The sequence below is a fragment of the Protopterus annectens genome, chromosome 7.part0 (assembly GCF_019279795.1).
Source record: "Protopterus annectens isolate FY-2018-M chromosome 7.part0, PAN1.0, whole genome shotgun sequence".
In the NCBI taxonomy this organism is placed as follows: domain Eukaryota; kingdom Metazoa; phylum Chordata; order Ceratodontiformes; family Protopteridae; genus Protopterus; species Protopterus annectens.
In genome coordinates this window covers 1,831,388,977-1,831,408,805 of record NC_056739.1, presented here as the reverse complement: position 1 = coordinate 1,831,408,805, position 19,829 = coordinate 1,831,388,977, and the positions used below count along the sequence as shown (strand labels likewise).

The 19,829-nt window shown below is 37.0% G+C and overlaps 1 long non-coding RNA gene across 1 annotated transcript in view; it reads left to right on the top strand.

Annotated features, from left to right (window-relative positions):
• The window catches only part of LOC122807247, a 304,108-nt gene that overhangs the window by 176,873 nt on the left and 107,406 nt on the right, over positions 1-19,829 (top strand). Inside the window, exon 2 of the long non-coding RNA XR_006365607.1 lies at positions 14,968-15,135. This is a non-coding gene — a long non-coding RNA (uncharacterized LOC122807247). The remainder of the gene's footprint in view (positions 1-14,967; positions 15,136-19,829) is intronic.

Sequence of the window (19,829 nt, the reverse complement as noted above, 5' to 3'; positions counted from 1 at the left end):
AGTGGATAGGGTTTATAGAGGCTGTGTATGTGAGTTAAAGATTGCTCCTCAGCAACTTACATGATACTGAGAACAGGGACAATGCATTGTGATGGTTAATATAGTTTTTATGATTTAGGTCCTTTATGTCCGTGCTGAGAAGACATTGTAGTCACTTAGATTGTGTTAATTGTTTGGACGGTTATATGTCATACCCTTATTTATAAGCTGTATAATAAAAAAGGAGTCTCTTACAATAGTAAACACATGGAAATCAAATGACTGGTTGTTGTCCATGTAGTTATCCAGGTCCCTAACTACTGGATTGATTTTCAGGTTTTTTTTGTCACTGTTGTAATTACAGAGGACATTATACTTTCCAAAGGAGACTATCATAAATCTTTTGGTATTAAGTTTTAGTCCATGGTTATGACTCTAGTTATTCGCCTGGGAAAGGCCTTTATGGAGTATCTTGGTGTCCTCTGGAAAGTTTATGATGACACCAAGTTTCCACTCATCTGATAATTTGGTCAGCCATAAATCCTTAACATTAGCTTTGACATCTTACAAGTAAATTGCAAAGAAGAGTGGTCTAAGCACTGAACCCTGGAGTAAATCACTAACAGTAAGTCTTTTGCAGGAGGTAGTGCCACCCACCCTAATTTTCTAGTTTAAAATTGTGAGCCAGTTTGCTGTCCAATGAGTTATGTAGGGAATATTATTTAGCCAGGAGTGTTTATCAGCAATACCTGAGTAAGGTATGGTTTTCAGTGCCTTTATGAGGTTGAACTATGTGGTGTATACCCATTTTCGCCACATCCATTGCTTCAGTAACTCTTTTGAAGAAGTCAACCAGCTTAAGCAGGCAGGGTCTGCGCTTGACAAAGCAAAACTGGCTTGGGTCAAATGTTTGTAGGTTACTTATGTCCTTATGCATTAATTCAATAAGGATCTTCTCCATAGGCTTACAGATGAGGCTAGTCAGACTTATGGGTCCATAATTAAATGGGTCCATTGATACCCCACCTTTGTGTAGGGGGATGACTGTTTCTGTCCTCCATTCATCTGGCACAAAGTTTGTTTGTAGTCTGATATTGAATTGCCTATGTAGGGGGGTTGACAGGTCCTGTTTTAGGCTGGCCAGTGGGCAGCATGGCATGTTATCTGGCCTCATGGAAGCAGAGTTCTTGGCCTTGGAAAGTGTTTTGAGGACTTGTCGGGAGATTTCAGGAAGCATGTAGATGCATGTATGTGATCTGTGACTGTATGAGTAGAGAAGGAAGTAAAGTGAGAGCTAAATTTAACTGCTAGTAGAATGGGTAAGTCCTCAGGTTCTGAATATGTGATATTTACTATTAGATCTGTGCAGTGCTGGACATTGTTTCTGAAGTTTCTAATATTGTTAAAGAAGGCCTTAGCATTGTCTTTTGTCTGGGTGGATGTTATTACCTCGTATCTCTCTTTGGTTGATTTGATCAGGGCTGGATTTCCTTGTTAAGCTTTAAAAGAGTATTTTTGCCATCATGTGAGTTACATTTATTGCTATGTGCAATGATTTTTTTTTCTTTCATTGTAGTCTTTTATATTTTGATTTCATCAGAGTGGTTTATTATTAAAACTGGCATTGTATTTGCCTTGAATGGGACAGATGCATAAAAGCAGCTATTCAGATGTGCATAGAATTAGGCAATAAAGGATTCTACATATGTAATGGGGCCATAAGATTGAAGGGGATGTTGACTTTACCGAGGTCATCATCCAGTTTTGGTAGATTATCCTTTGCATAATCTCTGAATAATGAAATATTTGAAAAAGCTTTTGGCTTTAAACTTAAGGTGAATTTGTCTGATTTATGGTCCAGTTTGTCTAAGGAGGTATTAAAACAAAAATAACTGGCAACTTCACTGAAGACTGAATCCACAAAGTTTAATGAAGTGCTTTTCGTCCAAATACTTCTTTGAACTTCATCATATACTAACATTTACAAAAAACAAGTTTAAATAGTCATGTTTAACCATGATTAAAATCAGCTGGTCTCTCCATCTTAAAATTTAAATGAACAATAGTTAAAATAGCATTGTGAACATAATATGCATTTTCCTGTTCTTTAAAACTGCCTTATTTAACAAGCAAATTAATACATTTATCGCAGCAGCATTATGGTGAAAATCATGTAAGAAAATTGTGTAAAAATGTAAAAAGTCTCCTCATTTATCTAACCTTACATTACAAACATTTTCAAGTAAAAAATTAATAAGTAAAACATAATTTCTATAACAACAACGACCACAAAGAAATACCAGAGAGAAGTGAAATATATTTTTTTGTATATTAAATTTATGAAAGTTGAGCTGTTTCTCACTGGTATTTCTTTGTGGTCGTTGTTGCTATATTAATTTTAGTTCGTGGTGTTGTTGTAAAATAATTTCTATAATTTTGTTACTACAGTATTTCATCTCATTAAGCTTTTCAGCTTTAAACAGCATGTGATAGAACACATGTCGTTCAATCCTGGAAAGTTATAAGCATTGAGATGAATTTGCCAAAGCAATTCAAATTTTTCTAATAATAAGGTGAATGGACCCCCTCTTGGATTACTGTCCACTTGATCAAGTATCCAGAATTTAAATGCATGTTCTGGATATTGTTCTATATGCTTTGCTAAAGCATTGTCCAGTTTGTGTTTACTAATACAATATATATGTTCATATATGCAGTCTCTCATTCTACGCTCGGTTTTACCGACATAGAATGAATCACAATTTTGACATTTAGCCACATATACATTCATTTTGGAGTTGCAATTAACTTTTCTTCTGTTACTCAGATGTGTGTTGTTTATGTGCAGTGATGCACCTACATGAATGTATTTGCAATAGGGGCAACTACCGCATTGTTTCATCCCTATTGCATATGATTGGATTCTGCACTCACCTTCAAATATATTCTTGAGTGTTCTTCCCTTCCTAGTAATGAATCTTGGTTCTGCACCCAATTTGTCCACTATTAGTTTGTCCTCTAACAGAATATTCCAATTTTTTATCAGTATGTTTTTTATGTGACAATAATCAAGGTTAAAAGTTGTAATATAGCTCATTGTGAAATCAGTTTGGTTCATACCTGTCCCAATGATTGTGTCTCGGACCTGATTTTCCATATCAACCTGACTATCATTCATAGAATAGTTATTCAACCCAGTAGGATGTTGTATACTCAGAATGGTTTGTACACACCATTAATTCTTTTCTCCACAACTTCTTCTATTAGTTTGTCAATCAAAGTACTCGGGTATGCTCTTTTTGTGAATAATTTCTTCAAAAACTGGTACTCACTATGGAAGTCCTCATCTGTAGACACCATTCTGGCAGCTCTTACTAACTGGCCCTTTACCACCCAATCTTTTTTGGTGGTAAGGGTGTGCTCTTGTATAGTGCAAGAATGTGTTTGAATACAATGGTTTCCTATAAATTTTTGCTTGGTATCTCTTTTCAACATCATTTTTGGTAAGTTGGACATCTAAGAATGCTATTTCATTTGGGTCAAAATTATATGTAAACACCAAGAAGTCTGTAGTCTCATTAAAATAATTAATGAGATTTTTTTGCCTCTTCATGTTCCCCTTTTATTAATAAAAAGATGTCATCCAAATAGCATGTAAAATAAATTATTTTTGAGGCTATTCCTTCCTTATTGACTACAAATTGATGTTCTCAGTAACTCATAACCAAATTTGCGAAGCTAGGGCCACAGGGGGAACCCATGGCTACTCCGCTTTTTTGCAGGTAATAGTTTCCATTAAAATAAACATAATTGTCGGATAGAACTATGTCTAGAAGTTCTTCCATTAGACTGATGTCATTCTTGGGAGACCCTTTCTTCCTTAGTAATTGACTAACCCACTCAATCCCCAATGCTTGTGGTATTGACGTATATAAGTCCTATATGTCTACTGTATTCAAACACATTCTTGCACTATACAAGGGCTGCCAGAATGGTGTCTGCAGATGAGGACTTCCATTGTGAGTGCCAGTTTTTGAAGAAATTATTCACAAAAAGAGCATACCAGAGTACTTTGATCGACAAACTAATAGAATAAGTTGTGGAGAAAAGAATTAATGGTGTGTACATACCCATTCTGAGTATACAACACCCTACTGGGTTGAATAACTATTCTATGAATGATAGTCAGGTTGATATGGAAAATCAGGTCTGGGACACAATCACTGGGCAGGTACAAACCAAACTGATTTCACAATGAGCTATATTACAACTTTTAACCTTGATTATCATCACATAAAAAACATACTGATAAAAAATTGGAGTATTCTGTTAGAGGACAAACTAATAGTGGACAAATTGGGTACAGAACCAAGATTCATTACTAGGAAGGGAAGAACACTCAAGAATATATTTGAAGGTGAGTGCAGGATACAATCATATGCAATAGGGATGAAACAATGTGGTAGTTGGCCCTATTGCAAATACATTCATGTAGGTGCATCACTGCACATAAACAACACACATTTGAGTAACAGAAGAAAAGTTAATTGCAACTCCAAAATGAACGTATATGTGGCTAAATGTCAAAATTGTGATTCATTCTACATTGGTAAAACCAAGCGTAGAATGAGAGACCGCTTATACGAACATATATATTGTATTAATAAACACAAACTGGACAATGCTTTAGCAAAGCATACAGAACAATATCCAGAACATGCATTTAAATTCTGGATACTTGATCAAGTGGACAGTAATCCAAGAGGGGCTCCATTCACCTTATTATTAGAAAAGTTGGAATTGTTCTGGCAAATTTGTCTCAATGCTTATAACTTTCCAGGACTGAATGACATGTGTTCTATCACATGCTGTTTAAAACTGAAAAGCTTAATGAGATAAAATACTGTAGTAACAACATTATAGAAATTATGTTTTACTTATTAATTTTTTACTTGAAAATGTTTATAATATAAGGTTAGATAAATGAGGAGACTGTACATTTTTACACAATTTGCGTATATGATTTTTCACCATGTTGCTGCAGCGATAAATGTATTCATTTGCTTGTTAAATACGGCAGTTTCAAAGAACAGGAAAATGCATATTATGTTCACAATGCTATTTTAACTACTGTTCCTTTAAATTTTAAGATGGAGAGACCAGCTGATTTTAATCATGGTTAAACATGACTTAACTTGATTTTTGTAAATGTTAGTATCTGATGAAGTTCAAAGAAGTATTTGGACGAAAAGCGCTTCATTAAACTTTGTGGATTCAGTCTAACTTTGTGAATTCAGTCTTCAGTGAAGTTGCCAGTTGTTTTTGTTTTAATTTCTCAGTTTTTTGTATCTTGGATTTTGGAGTTTTTGACTAAAGAGGTAGTTACAACACATGGAGAACAGAGCTGTCCTATATTAGTAAGGACCAAGTCTAGGATTTTGCCTCCCGCAGTTGGGGTACAGACTAAGTAGTCAGGACAGTTTATATTTGTGAAGCCTATGAATCTCTGGGCTTACATGTTAGGGGACGTGAAAGCCTACCAATCGATGGAGGAGTAGTTGAAATCCCCAATGAGAATAGTGTTTGGCCTAATGCATAGGGACAACATACTAGTCAGGAAAGAGGCATGGACCAAGGGAGGAACATAAATAGAGTCCTATAGCTTGCAATAAATGATGTAAGTAGTAGGAGCTGTTAATAAATTGGCCATGGAGGAGTTTCAGGTCATTATCCTGTCTCACAAGATTAGAGGTGCAATTTTGTTTTATGAATATAGAGTCACTGCCACCTGTAATCTCTTTGTCTAGTGGTGTTGGTCTGAATGCATTGTAGATGTTGAAACCCTGTACTGATGGGGTGTTCTCAAAGATCTTGAATTACATCTCACTGACAATGCATATATCAATACATTTCAGGGTAAGCAGTGCCTGTATAGAGTGGATATTTTTGTTAAGGTTTTCAGCAGTGCAGCAATACTTTTATATTATCCAGTTTCTGTTTTGTTAAGTTGGAAGCTTTTGAAAACTGACATTACCTGCAAAAAGCACTAAATGGGTGGACAATGTTTTAGCCAATATACGAATGCCTTGAGGGGATAGGTACAAGCCCTCCTTTGCATAGCAGTTAGGACTGTCCACTACCACTTCTAGGCCAATATATTTACCACCCCCCTTGAATGACACCACCAGAATCTAAGCCAACTGTTGAAGTCAGTAATCTTTTGTTCACATTGCAGTATCATTCACAGTGCTGGTAAAATGCTGCTGAAGGCTAGATTCATACCTGCTATGTCATACATTCCAAGAGCTCCACTGTGCATGTCTTCATATAGTCTGAGCTGATATGTCTCAAGTAGTTTATTCCCACATGTACTATGACTGTATCATGTGTATCTGTGGTGCAAAAATGTGAGTGCATGCATGATATGTTGACTCATGGCACCCAATAGGCAGCTAACTATGACCCTCTTCTTACACAGTCTGATGAGCGATGCATAAGTGTGTCTCATTATGGAGGCACCTACAAATAAGATGTTGGATTGTATGGGGGTTTGCCTTATGGGCTTTTGAGTTGGGACTCTGCGAGTCTTAAATGCATGTTTCATAGTGGGTGCTGCCTGAACTGAGTGCTTGCGTGAGGTGGCTATGAGCACTAGCTTCTGAAGTTACCTTTAGGAGGCCTTTGTGGTTTATATATGTCACTTTTACGACCCTCAACATTTGTAGGTCTAAGTGTTTACTTTGTATTGTGTGTAGTAGATATAGTGTGTATTGTGTTTTACTGACAAACTGTTTGCCATTTGTAGTGGATTTATTTGAGAGCTTTGCCTCTAATAACATTGTATAACTGCATCAGTCATATACTGTATCAGTTTTCAGTAGTAGGTGGTTTGCAGTAAACATAAGACAATTGCTACATTATCTTAGGATACCCATTAAACTGAGCTGGCTACAGTGTTAGCTAGAAAATATAAATCCATGGTTACCACTGCTTACTAAAGAGCGCTGAAAGGTGAGTAGTGCCAATATGTTTTTGAGTTGTTTACTGGACGTGCTACCTATCTGGTATTGGAGATAGTTCTGGTCTCAACACAGCTGCGCACAGACAGGAATCAGTGATGCTTTGTCCCTTCTTTTGCCAGAAGCAAAGAGTATCACTAGTCCTAAACTGCTTCCTCAGAAGTGGCATTAACCTAGATGCAAATGGGTTCAGTGCACTTGCTATAACCTTCTCCTGGTCGATACTCTGGATAGAGCCTACAGCAGTTTATCTTATTCTTCATTTTTACCTGCATTCATCCACTCATTCATTCATTTGACACATCTTCATTAGTAAAGAATGCACTCTGATAACCTTAGAAGCAATAACTACACTAGGCTGGAAGTCTGGAGGCTGAAATGCCCCCAGAAGCTATGGGGGTTCTAGATACTCTGAGGTGCATTTTAGAATTTTTTTGAACAAAACAAAAAATATTAAGCCAAAGTGAGTGCCCAAAGAGAGTGAAAGCTCCAGCCAATCTCAAAAACAGTAAATTAGGCACTAAGAATGCTCCAAAATTTTATATATATATATATATATATTTATATATATATATATATATATATATATATATATATATATATATATATATATTTTTTTTTTTCTTTTTTCTTTGAGATTTATTATGACATGTTTTAGATATTGTAAAAATATTTGACACTGCATTTAGTATAAAGTTGTTGAAAGTTTTTAAATAATGTTAATTGGATAGGAAATTTGATTGGTTGGTTCCTTTTTGGGAGTGTATATAAGAATTTGTGGCATAGTTAACTTTTTTAATCTGATGAAGTTCAACATAGAACAAATAATGCAGTGATAAAGTTAAAGCGTTGTATTTATTCATTTGTGGTACTCTGTGTGTAATAAATTACCTTGCTTGGACTTTTGGAGCATTCTTACTGCCTTATTTACTGTTTTTGAGAATTTTTTTGAACAACCTTTTCACGCAACGATTACCTGAACAAAAGTCACGATTAAGGAAAAAAATTCAGCCTTATTCTTCAACTCTTCTTTTTCCCCGCATACGTTTAGCACCATAACTGACCAAGACTGCACTGTAATAACTGTGGATGCAGTAACGGCATTAAGCCAGAGGCCTGGGGTTCAAGTGACCCCCAGAAGCCATGGGGGTTACAGATGGTAAGAATACATTTTAGAGTTTTTTTAAAACAGCCTTTTCATCCACCAGTTATACAAATGAAAATCACAATTAAAGAAAGAAATTCAGTCTTATTCTTCATCTTTGCTTTTCCTGCAGCCATTCAACACACCCAAACTGATCAGGACTACACTATAATAACAGGGGAGAAAATAACTAAATTAAACAGTGTGGTCAAGCCATGGCATCATAGATGCTTCAAGATATATTTTAGAGCTTTTTTCCAGCTTTTTGATCCAATGATGACCTAAATAAAAATTAAGAATATGGAGTCTTACTTTGTTATTTCAAGGAAGAAACAAGCTGCATGTGGTGCTTAATACTCATAGCTGACAAATAAAAGTTTATAATAAATCCAGGAGACAAATTATTTTAAAGATACATAAATTATATCTGGATATGGTACCTGCCTCCCTACTCCCTCAAAAAAATAGTTGCCTTCTGTATATCCCCTTCTTGTTTTAGACTGGGGGGATAATTAAGGCAAAAATGGCTAGAGACATATATTTCAAGTTGCTGCTTTCATATGTATATACAGCATGCCTCCTCACCCCCGGCTGGCAAAAGACAGCCATTGTCCATATTCCCATCTGATATCAGACTGAAATGAAACTGAAAAGACAAATAAAACATAACATATTTCAATCTGCTGTTGTCAGACACATACAAACAGCATATCTTCTTACCCATTCCTAAATGGCAGCCAACTGTATATGCTTCTGATATTTTAGTATGAGGAATGTGAAAAAAATATGACTACAGTAATGTTTACAACTTGATAATCCTAGACAGTATGCTACTCCTATACAAGGTATAGTGAGCCTTTGTGAACACCTCTGAAGTCTGTGAGGAAAGTTAAATAAATAATGACCACACTGTTCCTAGCCCAACACAAGACATAGTGAGCTGTGCACACCTCTGAGGTTTGGAATGAAAAAATGAAAAAAAAAAATTTTCACAGCCACCCCTCCCAAACTTCAGCAATCTTCTGTGTATACCTTTAAGCATTTACTGTGCTAGACTAAGTGGGTTCTGGGCAGAGATGAATACAAAGCCCATGTCAAAATCCACTTATATAGCCTTGGGTTATAGTGAACACATGTCCTCAGAAGCTCTGAAGGTCTGGATATTTTGTAATGCATTTTATGCCTTATTTTTGGAGAGATGACTGTCTAAACTCAGCAAATGACAATAGGTTAATTTACTTTCATTCAGGCAACCCCAACCAAGCAGTTATAGCTGCCTCTGTGTGCAGTTCAGATGTTTGAGTATATAGAAGAGGATGGCCACCTAATGTACTTCACTTTTGCTAAACATAAGCAGTTGCTATACATTATAATATTCCAAGTTGCTTCACACAAATCACATTTGTCGTGGAAAGCCAGAATAACCAGCAGTCACCAGCAGTCAGATAGTCATTTTCCTTCACAGACAGACCCAGGAATTATACTTACTTTGCCTATGCACATCAGATGTCCTGATAAGTGGCTCATTCTGCTTCATAGAAATGTACACTAGTCCGGGCAAGACAGATAATGACTGCTTAAACCGAACAAATGAAAATAAGATCATTTACTTTCATTCAGGCAACCACAAACTCCACCTAGGAGTTATAGCTACTTCTGTATACATTTTATTTGTCTAGTTTTTCACAAAAAAGATGACCTTTTAATGTAATGTATTTTATCTATGTTTCATACAAACATTTTGCAAACATTAAAGTATTCTAAATTATTTCACACAAATCACAATGCCAGACTAATGGTCAAACATCAGTAGCTAGTCATTTTCCTCCACAGAAAGCCCTAGCAATTATAACTACTTTGCCTGTGCAGATCTGAGATGATGTATACATATATGTGTGTATATATATATATATATATATATATATATATATATATATATATATACATATATATATATATATATATAGTTCCAAGTCTGAAGCTCGAAATACTGAAATATTGAATTTTACTATCTCGAGACCAGAATACCAAACGTCCAGATAAATGAAAAATGACAACACCGACATTCAATATATCGAAAATAAAAGACTACAAATAAACACCCATCCCTCCCCTACATAAAAACACAAAATCAAAGACATTCAAAACACGTAACACTAATGTACATTTAAGCAGGGGGACAAGTACTCCTGCACCCCATGTGGGGAGCTGTGCTCCTCACATCCCTACTACTTATATATAACAACTCTGAGCTTGCACTAACATGAAAAAACAACAAACCTGCTGTTATGTGCCCCATGCTTCCATTGCACAGTAACATGCTTATACTAATGAGAAACATACACACTACATGTACAAAAATCACCACTTCCAACATTTACACACACACACACACACACACACACACACACACACACACACACACACACACACACACACACACACACACAGACACACACACGCAGTCTCAACTACCTACCCTAACCTATTCCTAAAACTTCCCAAAAAACTAAAACAATCCACATTTCTTGAAAACCCTTGCAAACTACAAACTTACCCGAATCTCTGAACATAACCACACATCAGCCACCATGTTTACTACCCAGAAACCAATAAGTAACAGCATACCATGAAGAAAAGATTTCACCACAACTATTTCAGATTTGGCAAACTCAGATTCGACAATATGCAGTTTCGAACAACTGCACTTTTGGTATGCTGATCTCAAGATACTGAAATTTGATATTTCAGTGTTTCGAGATTCAGAAGCAGAACCATATATACATACGCATATATATATATATATATATATATATATATATATATATATATATATATACGCATATATATATATATATATATATATATATATATATATATATATATATATATATAAAACAGACGAATTTATACGGTCTGCATGTCATGCAAAACCTGACCACCTTACCTTAGACATCTCACTGATTTTTCCTGTAATTTTAATATGATCATAGTAACATTTTTGATTTCCTGTTAAATCACCAAGAATTACCATCGGTCAATAATGCCATACATTTAAGTTTAATATTTTTCAGAAAATGCACATCATTGCATAAATCCTATGATTGCTGTAATTTTTAAGTAAATTAGAGTGATAATTAAACTTTGTCCCTGATATTAAGCCTTTGTTCCCTATCCCATACCTTATTATTTTTGGCTTTTCTTAATCATACAGCAAAAAAGTTAAATGTTATATTGCCTAAAATATCTGGTTGATCACTGCATTCATGTTCAAAAAATACTCACCTGACCAATGATGGAAGCATCAGCTCCTCTGTTCACATCATTACAGCTAAATGTTGCAAGATTTTAGCTTTACCTACATGTGGAGCAAAAACCTCAAAACATTCAAGTCTAATATGACTTGAATGGTCAAGTCTAACACAGCACCTCACCTCTAGGGTGACCCCTGCCCCATGGGTATGTTTTCTTTTAACAGTGGCACCTCAGAACATTTATACCTTTATTTTTTCAGATCAAAGAAACAACATGCTTCATTGCTTAAAAAATAAGTAAATATGGAAAAACACCCCAAGAAGAATGGTGACTTAGGTGGATGTTTTTAGTCTGTGCATAATGCTGGCCCTGATTCTTAATTATTCAGAGAAGATGATAAAAATGAATTTATGTACTCAAGCTTCACATGACTTCTAAAAGAATGTGCCCTTCCTAACTTCTGCCCCCTCATGTGATACCTTTGAGCATGTTCTTTCTTAATGTTGCCTGTCTTAACCATATACAGCTTTATTTAATTTTTCACATTTTCAATTTTAAATATACACAAATCCACTTTTCTGCCTTCAGTAGAAATGCAGTATTAGAATGCCTTTATTTTTCTGTATGTATGCCTACTGTTATAGTAACACATCCATCTGTCTATCTATCTATCTATCTATCTATCTATCTATCTATCTATCTATCTATCTGCCTACCTCCCAATAATAGCTCTAGAATACGTCTTTTTGAGCTTAGATCAATAAAGAGAATCCAAATGGGAAGAAGGCAATGTGGGCATAGACAGTGTGTAGACTTTAACACAGGAAAGAGTTTGTGTGAATATTAAAGTATGCACTAAAAAAATTGCCTTGTGTCAGTCAGCTGTCTTGAAATATGTACACTCCCATACATTAATAGATATGTTTTCTTGAAATGCAATTAAAAGACTAGCAAGAAACTGCAGTGTTTATTTGACCTTTTGTTTGTTTTGCATTTTAGCTCTCTTTTCTTTCCCTTTCTTTGTTTTTTTTTTATCCATCAGTAAGAGCTGGTAAGTAGTGCATCACATCTGGACTTTCATGTAATCATCCATATTTATACTCCCAGCATTTAATGTGTTACATGCAGTGCTTAGACCTACACTTTCTTACAGACAGGACAGTCCACTCCCTTATGATCATGATATTAGAAGAAATTGTATATGCTTTCTCTGTCTTCTCTCCATGCTACCAAACATGAAGTCTCTGGATGCATTTATCAGATTAGCCTCATCAGAATAAAACAGGAGAAATACTATGCCCTGGGAATCCTCATCTGTTGAAACTCTTGAAACCTGATATATATCCTTTTGAAATTAAAACCTAGTGCAGTTAAGTAGTGTATGCCATTAGCTGAGTAATCAACAGGGTGGAGAACCCTGTCAGATCTGCCAAAATGTATATATGGCTTCCTTCAGTATATCACTTCTGGATGCGATTCCATTAGGAAGCTTGCTGCCATATCAAAAGGATAGCATATTTTAAGGAATGGCATATGAGTGCACAGCCTCTCCCATATCTGCCATTTTCTAACTGTAAAGTAGCCAAAACATGCAAGTCCAGACACCATAGCTCAGTGGTCCAGCAAGTAGTGAAATTAGTTAGATGTCATCCAATAGCTTACATTAAATGGAGAAATAGCTAGCAAGAGAGTTGCAAAAACATCTAATGTACAGCTATCTGGAGAACAGTCTAGTCACCCCTATTCAAATATATATTTATATATTTTTTCTAATGCTTACATGTGACTTTTACCCTTTTATGTTATGTGCTGGGCAGTAAAAGAAAAGGGCACAAAATATATTTAAAATCAGAAACTCAATTTCTCTGTACTGTCTAAAGCTTTTAATTCAGTGTAGCTGTTTCCGATTGAAAGCTCAAAGGCCAGTATGTAGACTAGGGTCTAGTTTGTAAGGTCCACCGCTAAAACATTAAACCTTTAAATTTTCAACCTCCTTAGGTCAACTATCATTAAAAATGCAGTGTGGTAAACCCCCTGCTACCCTAAAAGGACTCCTTCACACCGTCTTACTTATGATTACTAACTCTGAGACTAGGCACCCTTGTTGAAAAACGGGACTCCCATTACAAAACTTTTTATAATGCATTGATGTTTCTGCTCATCAAGCTAATGAGATTAACTATATAACCAGTCAACAATGCAATCTTCTGAAATAAATCCAAAAAAAACATCTTTGAGGAGTTAATTTCTGAGAAACAAGTCTACTGATGCTCAGATAATGAATTGATAAAAAAAGCACACAAGGTGTTACCCCTCAATCCTTCATCTAGAAAAGATTACTACCGTGTCTTATGGTAGCTTATAATAATTTCATTCCTCCAGAAAACTTCAAGCCTTCACATGTTAAGGAGATATTCACTTGGTACTGCAAAGACCTGTACCAGATCTTGGACCATGTCATTCCTGGAACTGAATAGGCCATCATTGTGTCCTTTAGATTATTAATTTCATATGGGTTACACACAGCTCAGGACTGAATTATGGTTTTTATCTGTATTTCCATGTCTTATGATAAGTAAATAAGTAACTAAATAATAGAAACATCATGTGCTTTTTTCTTTAAACTAGGCTATTGCCACAAGATTTTGTTGCATCCAACACCTCTACTCTCATCCAGTGTGGATTTATCAAGTTAATGCTTTCTTTAAACTTATCTTCTCTTTAAATGACAAGTAAGACATAATTTCTTCAGGAAGTTTTCTTTTTTTTTTCATTTGTTCTGACTAATCCTCTATTTATGGAAATTCCATTTAGCACTTTCTCATCCATGGATCTCCTTTAATACATCTCTGAATCTGTTTCTTTCCTAATATGGGTAGTAGTGACATAACTAAGGTAACTTCTATTTCATCATCCTCTATGCAAATCCATTATCATTTCTTACAATTCGCTCACAGCTGTAGCTCTGATAATGCAGCAACTATCATTGCAACCTCTGTGGCAGCTTCTGTAACAGATTCTTGAAAATACTCTGTAATAGCACTTTGCCACGCTCCACGCAACTTTGTTTCCATACATATACTGACAAAACTTCTTAAACCATCTATTGCATGAAATGTTTTTATCAGTCGGAGCATATATTCTTTCCTCCTTGCTTATTCTTGAATGGGATTCAACTGGTTTCACTTCTTGCAGAATTACTGCATCTCAACCATTCTGAATGGCATCATTTTGAAATGTATCTGGTTTATTAATTCCAAAATATGTCATTGTTACTTAGCTAATTGCCTAAGAAGTTCAAAACTCATTTTTGTTTCTCACTGTAATGCCATTCCACATCCTGATCTAATAATTTCATTAAAGACACATTCAATTCAGACCCCATTTGGAATAAACTTTGAAACACTGTGAAACATGCACAGGAATGTTATAAGTGCTTGTTATCATCCAGTGGCTATAAATGTGCAACAGCTTTGACCTTTAATTAACGTATTTCATGTGTCATGAAGTTAAAATATGACCTATATGTCACAACTCTAACTCTGATCTTAAATTTACCTTTTTTTTCAGCCAAAATTCTTAAGTCTAGATACCATAGCTCAGTGATCCAGAGACTAGTTAGTTCTCAGCCAAAATTTTCCATGGCTGCAATTAAATGGAGAAATAATTGGCTAGAGAGCAAACCAACAACTAATGGGCAGCTGTGGGAGGACTGAGTTGTCATCTCTGGTCTAGCAGGTAATTATACTTTTTTTTTCTAGTGCTTACATTTGTCTATTACATTTTTATACTTTGTACTGGGCAGTAAGAGAAAAAGACACAAATATATGTTTAAAACTAGAAGGACAGCTCAATTCCTGTGTTCTTACCAATGCTTTTAATGCAGCATAGCTGTTTCTGATCAAAAGCTCAAAGGCCATTAAATAGAACAGCAGGGCTGGCTTTAGGCCACTTGGTTTAATCTGGCCCAATAGCGACCCACTCCCACAAGGGCTCCATACTATTCTGTGACAGGGTCAGTATGCCTTACATGATCCAAAGATTTGCCTAAGAGACACTACAGTAAAGTGCAAGGCAAGTTCCTACTGTAGTGTTGCTCCTGTAGCACTTTCAAGTCCGTTATTATTATCAGCTTCGTGCCTCATGTGTTGCTCAGTGTTAGCTGCTTACACGTCCGTGGTACTCATTTGCTGTTGCTGAATGTTCAACAGGGTTTTTGATCCAAAACTGGCCGGCTTAACTATCTAGTTTTGTATACTGGTCCAGTTACCATATCAGAAGATAAGACCAGGATTATTATGAAGACTAATAGAGAGGTACTGTTTTCATTTGCTTCTCTTGCTGCTGTTGGGTTTATGAATTGTTGTTAATGAATAAAGTTAGAGTCAATAACTGTGGAATCATTGTCAGACAGCATGAAAACAAATATTAGTAAGCATAAAAAATGCAGATACTGTGATATGTGGCAACTTCCAATCACTAAGAATTGTAACAGAATGTTACCAGTTCAGCACTGTGGCAGAGAAATACTTGTTGCAGTCTGAGCTAGGAGCAACATAATCCCAGAGAAGTGAAACATACGGTGCATGTGCTGAGTAGTGGGAGGTAGAGGTGGACAATTCACTTCACAGAAAGTGTTAAAACAATAATGCAGTGGAACACAAAAAAAGAAACAATAACCTTTAATCAATACCAAAGCAAGCATCCAGAAAAGTATAAGTTAAGACACTATGCAACATAAATTATCACAGTCATAAACAGATGTGATACAATAATTCAGTCAGTAAAATAAATAATAAGATAGGTAAGAAGAATACATGTACACTGTCATAACATCATACAGAATAATATTTCTATGGTGAAAATAATGTACAAAGAAAAACATTGCTGCAGTGTGTATAATTGTTGGGTATGGGATTTACAGAAGAGTAAGACATGAGCCAAATGATGGGAAGGCAGGAGAAGAAGGTGACAAAAAAAGACTATCCCCCGGATTCACGAATCCTCCGTGTAAGACTTAATAAGTCTTACTCGGAAACTGCAGTTGAACGGTATGATGTCAGCGTGCCATGCATATTCATGAGGGCACGCTGACTCCACTCCAAGTCTAACATGGACTGTGCTGGAAGGCAGGGGGCGTGTCTGACTGCCGAGCAGTCCAAAGGTCCATGCCCCTGCAAGTGTCTGAATTGTGAAATGTCAACACACATGAGCGAGTCCGCTCAAATGTCTACATACCCAACACTACACTCCCTCACATTGTAAACCCCCAGTAAAGTTATAAAATGTAAAACTTTTAATTTATTTTTCTAATTCCCGATATAGCTGCCCGTATTTGCGCGTGTTTGCGCGGGTGTGCCCATTGCTTAGCTGCAGTTAGCAATTTCGACATTGAAGAGCATAATAAGGAATGTTTATGCAAACTAAGCCCAATAGCGTAGTGGTAGAGCCTTCGCACAAAGAGGAGGCAGGTACGATTCGAGTCCCACCACTCCCCTTTCTATTTTATGTTTTAAATTAGTATATGAAATAATTCCTGACATAGATGAATAAAATTTTACTGAGAAACATTTAAATGGCCTATGTATCAGTGAACAAAATGTATATTTATAAATATAAGAAGGATCCTGACATATAATTGTCCGTAGTTAAGCAGTGCTTTACCCAGCGCAATATAGTTGCCCATAGCTAAATAGCGCTTTACCCAGCTCAGTATAGTTGCCCATAGTTAAGCAGCGCTTTACCCAGCACAATATAGTTGCCCATAGTTAAGCAGCGCTTTACTCAGTGCAATATAGTTACCCATAGCTAAGCAGCACTTTACTTAGCGGTTTGAGCGGAGGTGCACACTGCGCCAGTCAGCGCACCATAGGGCAACGTGGAGCAACGTAGAGCAAAGTTGCCTAAACACAGCCACACCCCGTAGCCTGTCTGGACAGTAGTAAAATAAAACGTAATGACAAGGTTCGAACCCAGGACACTGTGCACCATAATCAAAGTACTGAACCACTAAGCCATGACAGCTTAGGATAAACAGCCACTGTTAACATACATATACTTATAAATGGTAGATTAACCATTGCTAAGCAGGTATGCAGTCAGCCGAGAATTTTCAAAAATGGCCAATCACAAAAAAGTGCGGGAAATGCGGCATATTTAAGCTCCATAGGTGGGAATACTCTCCATAACTGATTGTAGCTCCTACCTGCAGTTAGAATGGCTGGTGCTGGAGAGGGTACTAGCTTTCGAGCGCAACGCTGGGGCATTGAGGAGTCAAAATACATGGTTTGGCTCCTTGTCCACTGTCATGAGTCAGGACTCCTGCAGGGCCAGTTCCAAGGGACGGAGTACAAAACAGAGGCTTGGAACCGGTTAGCTCATTATCTCACCAGTGCCACAGGCATCCCTTGGACTGGTGAGCAGGTCCATCACCACCATGCAGACCTGAAGAGACGGAAGCAGGACCTACTGAATCAATGGATACAGGAGGCCCGTGACATGCAAGATGCCCCACTACTGAGTAGGTAGCGATGGAATGCAGTATGTAACACATGCTAATTTATTCTATATAAAGGATAGGTATGTCTCAATATCCCTTCATTTATTTCACAGCTGCAGGTGTCCATGCTGCGAATCAGCAAGCCTATGCAGATAGGCTGCTAAGGCTGCACCAGCAGGCAGGTTAGTAATTATTCTGCATGTATTCTTATATAAAATAGGTGATAGAGCCTGAAAAAAAGTGTTGTAGCCCAATAATACAGCCATAAAATGCCCTGAATAATTCCTCTGCATGTACTGTTATATAAAATAAGTCAGAGAGCCAGAAAAAGAGTGTAGTAACCCATTAATAAAGGTAAAATAAGTCCAGAATAATATCTCTGCATGTACTGTCATATAAAATAAGTGAGTGAGCCTGAAAAAGAGTGTTGTAACCTATTAATAAAGGTATAATATGTCTTGAATATGTCTTCCGTATGCACTGTAATATCAAATAAAGGAGAGAGTCTATAGAAAAGTGTAATGTAATTAATAAAGGTATAATACTTGGAGTGTGTCTGTGTCACTTACTTTGAAATGTTGTTGTACCCTTGCATTATATAAATAGTGCTGTTGTATTAAGTGCTGTCAACCCACAGTTGGGCAGTCCCATATAAAGTGGATGATGGAAGTGCCAGTAGCTGTGAAGCATATATACAGTCCTCAACAGTTGGTTAATGGCTGGCATGCATAGTTAAATCTGGCACACGAGTAGCTTGTTAATGTGTTCCCCAGAAATGTGAGTGTGCTACATGAAATGTAGGGTTCTGTAGAAATTTAACTGAAAATGTCACATGAACACATCCGGATATGCAGATATATAAATATAAATAAAATAAATATCTATGTAGCAGTAACATCTGCATCTTGGACAGTTAGTATGTCAGATATAGGTCAGGTATATAATGAACTAGCCAAACCCATTACACAACCTAATGCATGTTGCCTAGTGTAATAATACATGTAGGGGATATACACCTGCAGTCAATAGGAATGTAGTGTAGACTAAAAGTACTTATAAGATGTTAATGGAGGTTTCTTTCTACACCCTACTGTATGTGCATAAACAATGCAATTCCACGCCTCAATGGGTATGTCTAATCTCAAAACATTTGTTGGGACATATGTCCTATTGTTCTATAAATATCTGCATTTACTTTCATGCATGTGCCCTGTTCAAACACCACAATCTTGGTGGCCTGTTGCCACCAATCATCCCTGCATGCTGTTGGAATGTCCACTGTCGTTCAATATATGCATGTGTTATGCTTGCTGTTCAACTGTTGGAACCATGGTGTGTTGGGTTAATGGGAATATTACTGCATGCTGTTACAACTAATTTGGAATGCTGTTGTTTATGTTGTAATTAAACATACCTAATCACAGAACGTATGGGAAGGCCAGTCCCAGCGGACCCACCTGTCCCTCCTCAGCTGGCGATTGCACTTGGCATCAGCAGGTCCGGTGCCCAGCCCGGGCTCCCCTCCTCCATTGGCCCTGTGCCACCTTCGGGTGGAAGCACTGCAGGTGATGGGGCTTGACCCCCCGTGCAAGCGTGGGCTGAGAAGGGCCACCTATCACCGGCCTTCCCATACGTTCTGTGATTAGGTATGTTTAATTACAACATAAACAACAACATTCCAAATTAGTTGTAACAGCATGCAGTAATATTCCCATGACATGGCTGTGGTGAGTAGGGAGATCCAGTGTTCAGTCGCTGATCCCCTATGCCAGCTCGAGGCAAGAGTGGCGTGACTCACTGGTGAGCCTGCCCCTCCTACGCAGCCCACAGCACAGCCACCCTCGGGGCTGTGAAAGTGCAGTGGTGACTGCCCATGGGTGGGGATCTCAGATCCACTGTTACCATCTGTGGGCTCATGGGCTTGTGATTTCCA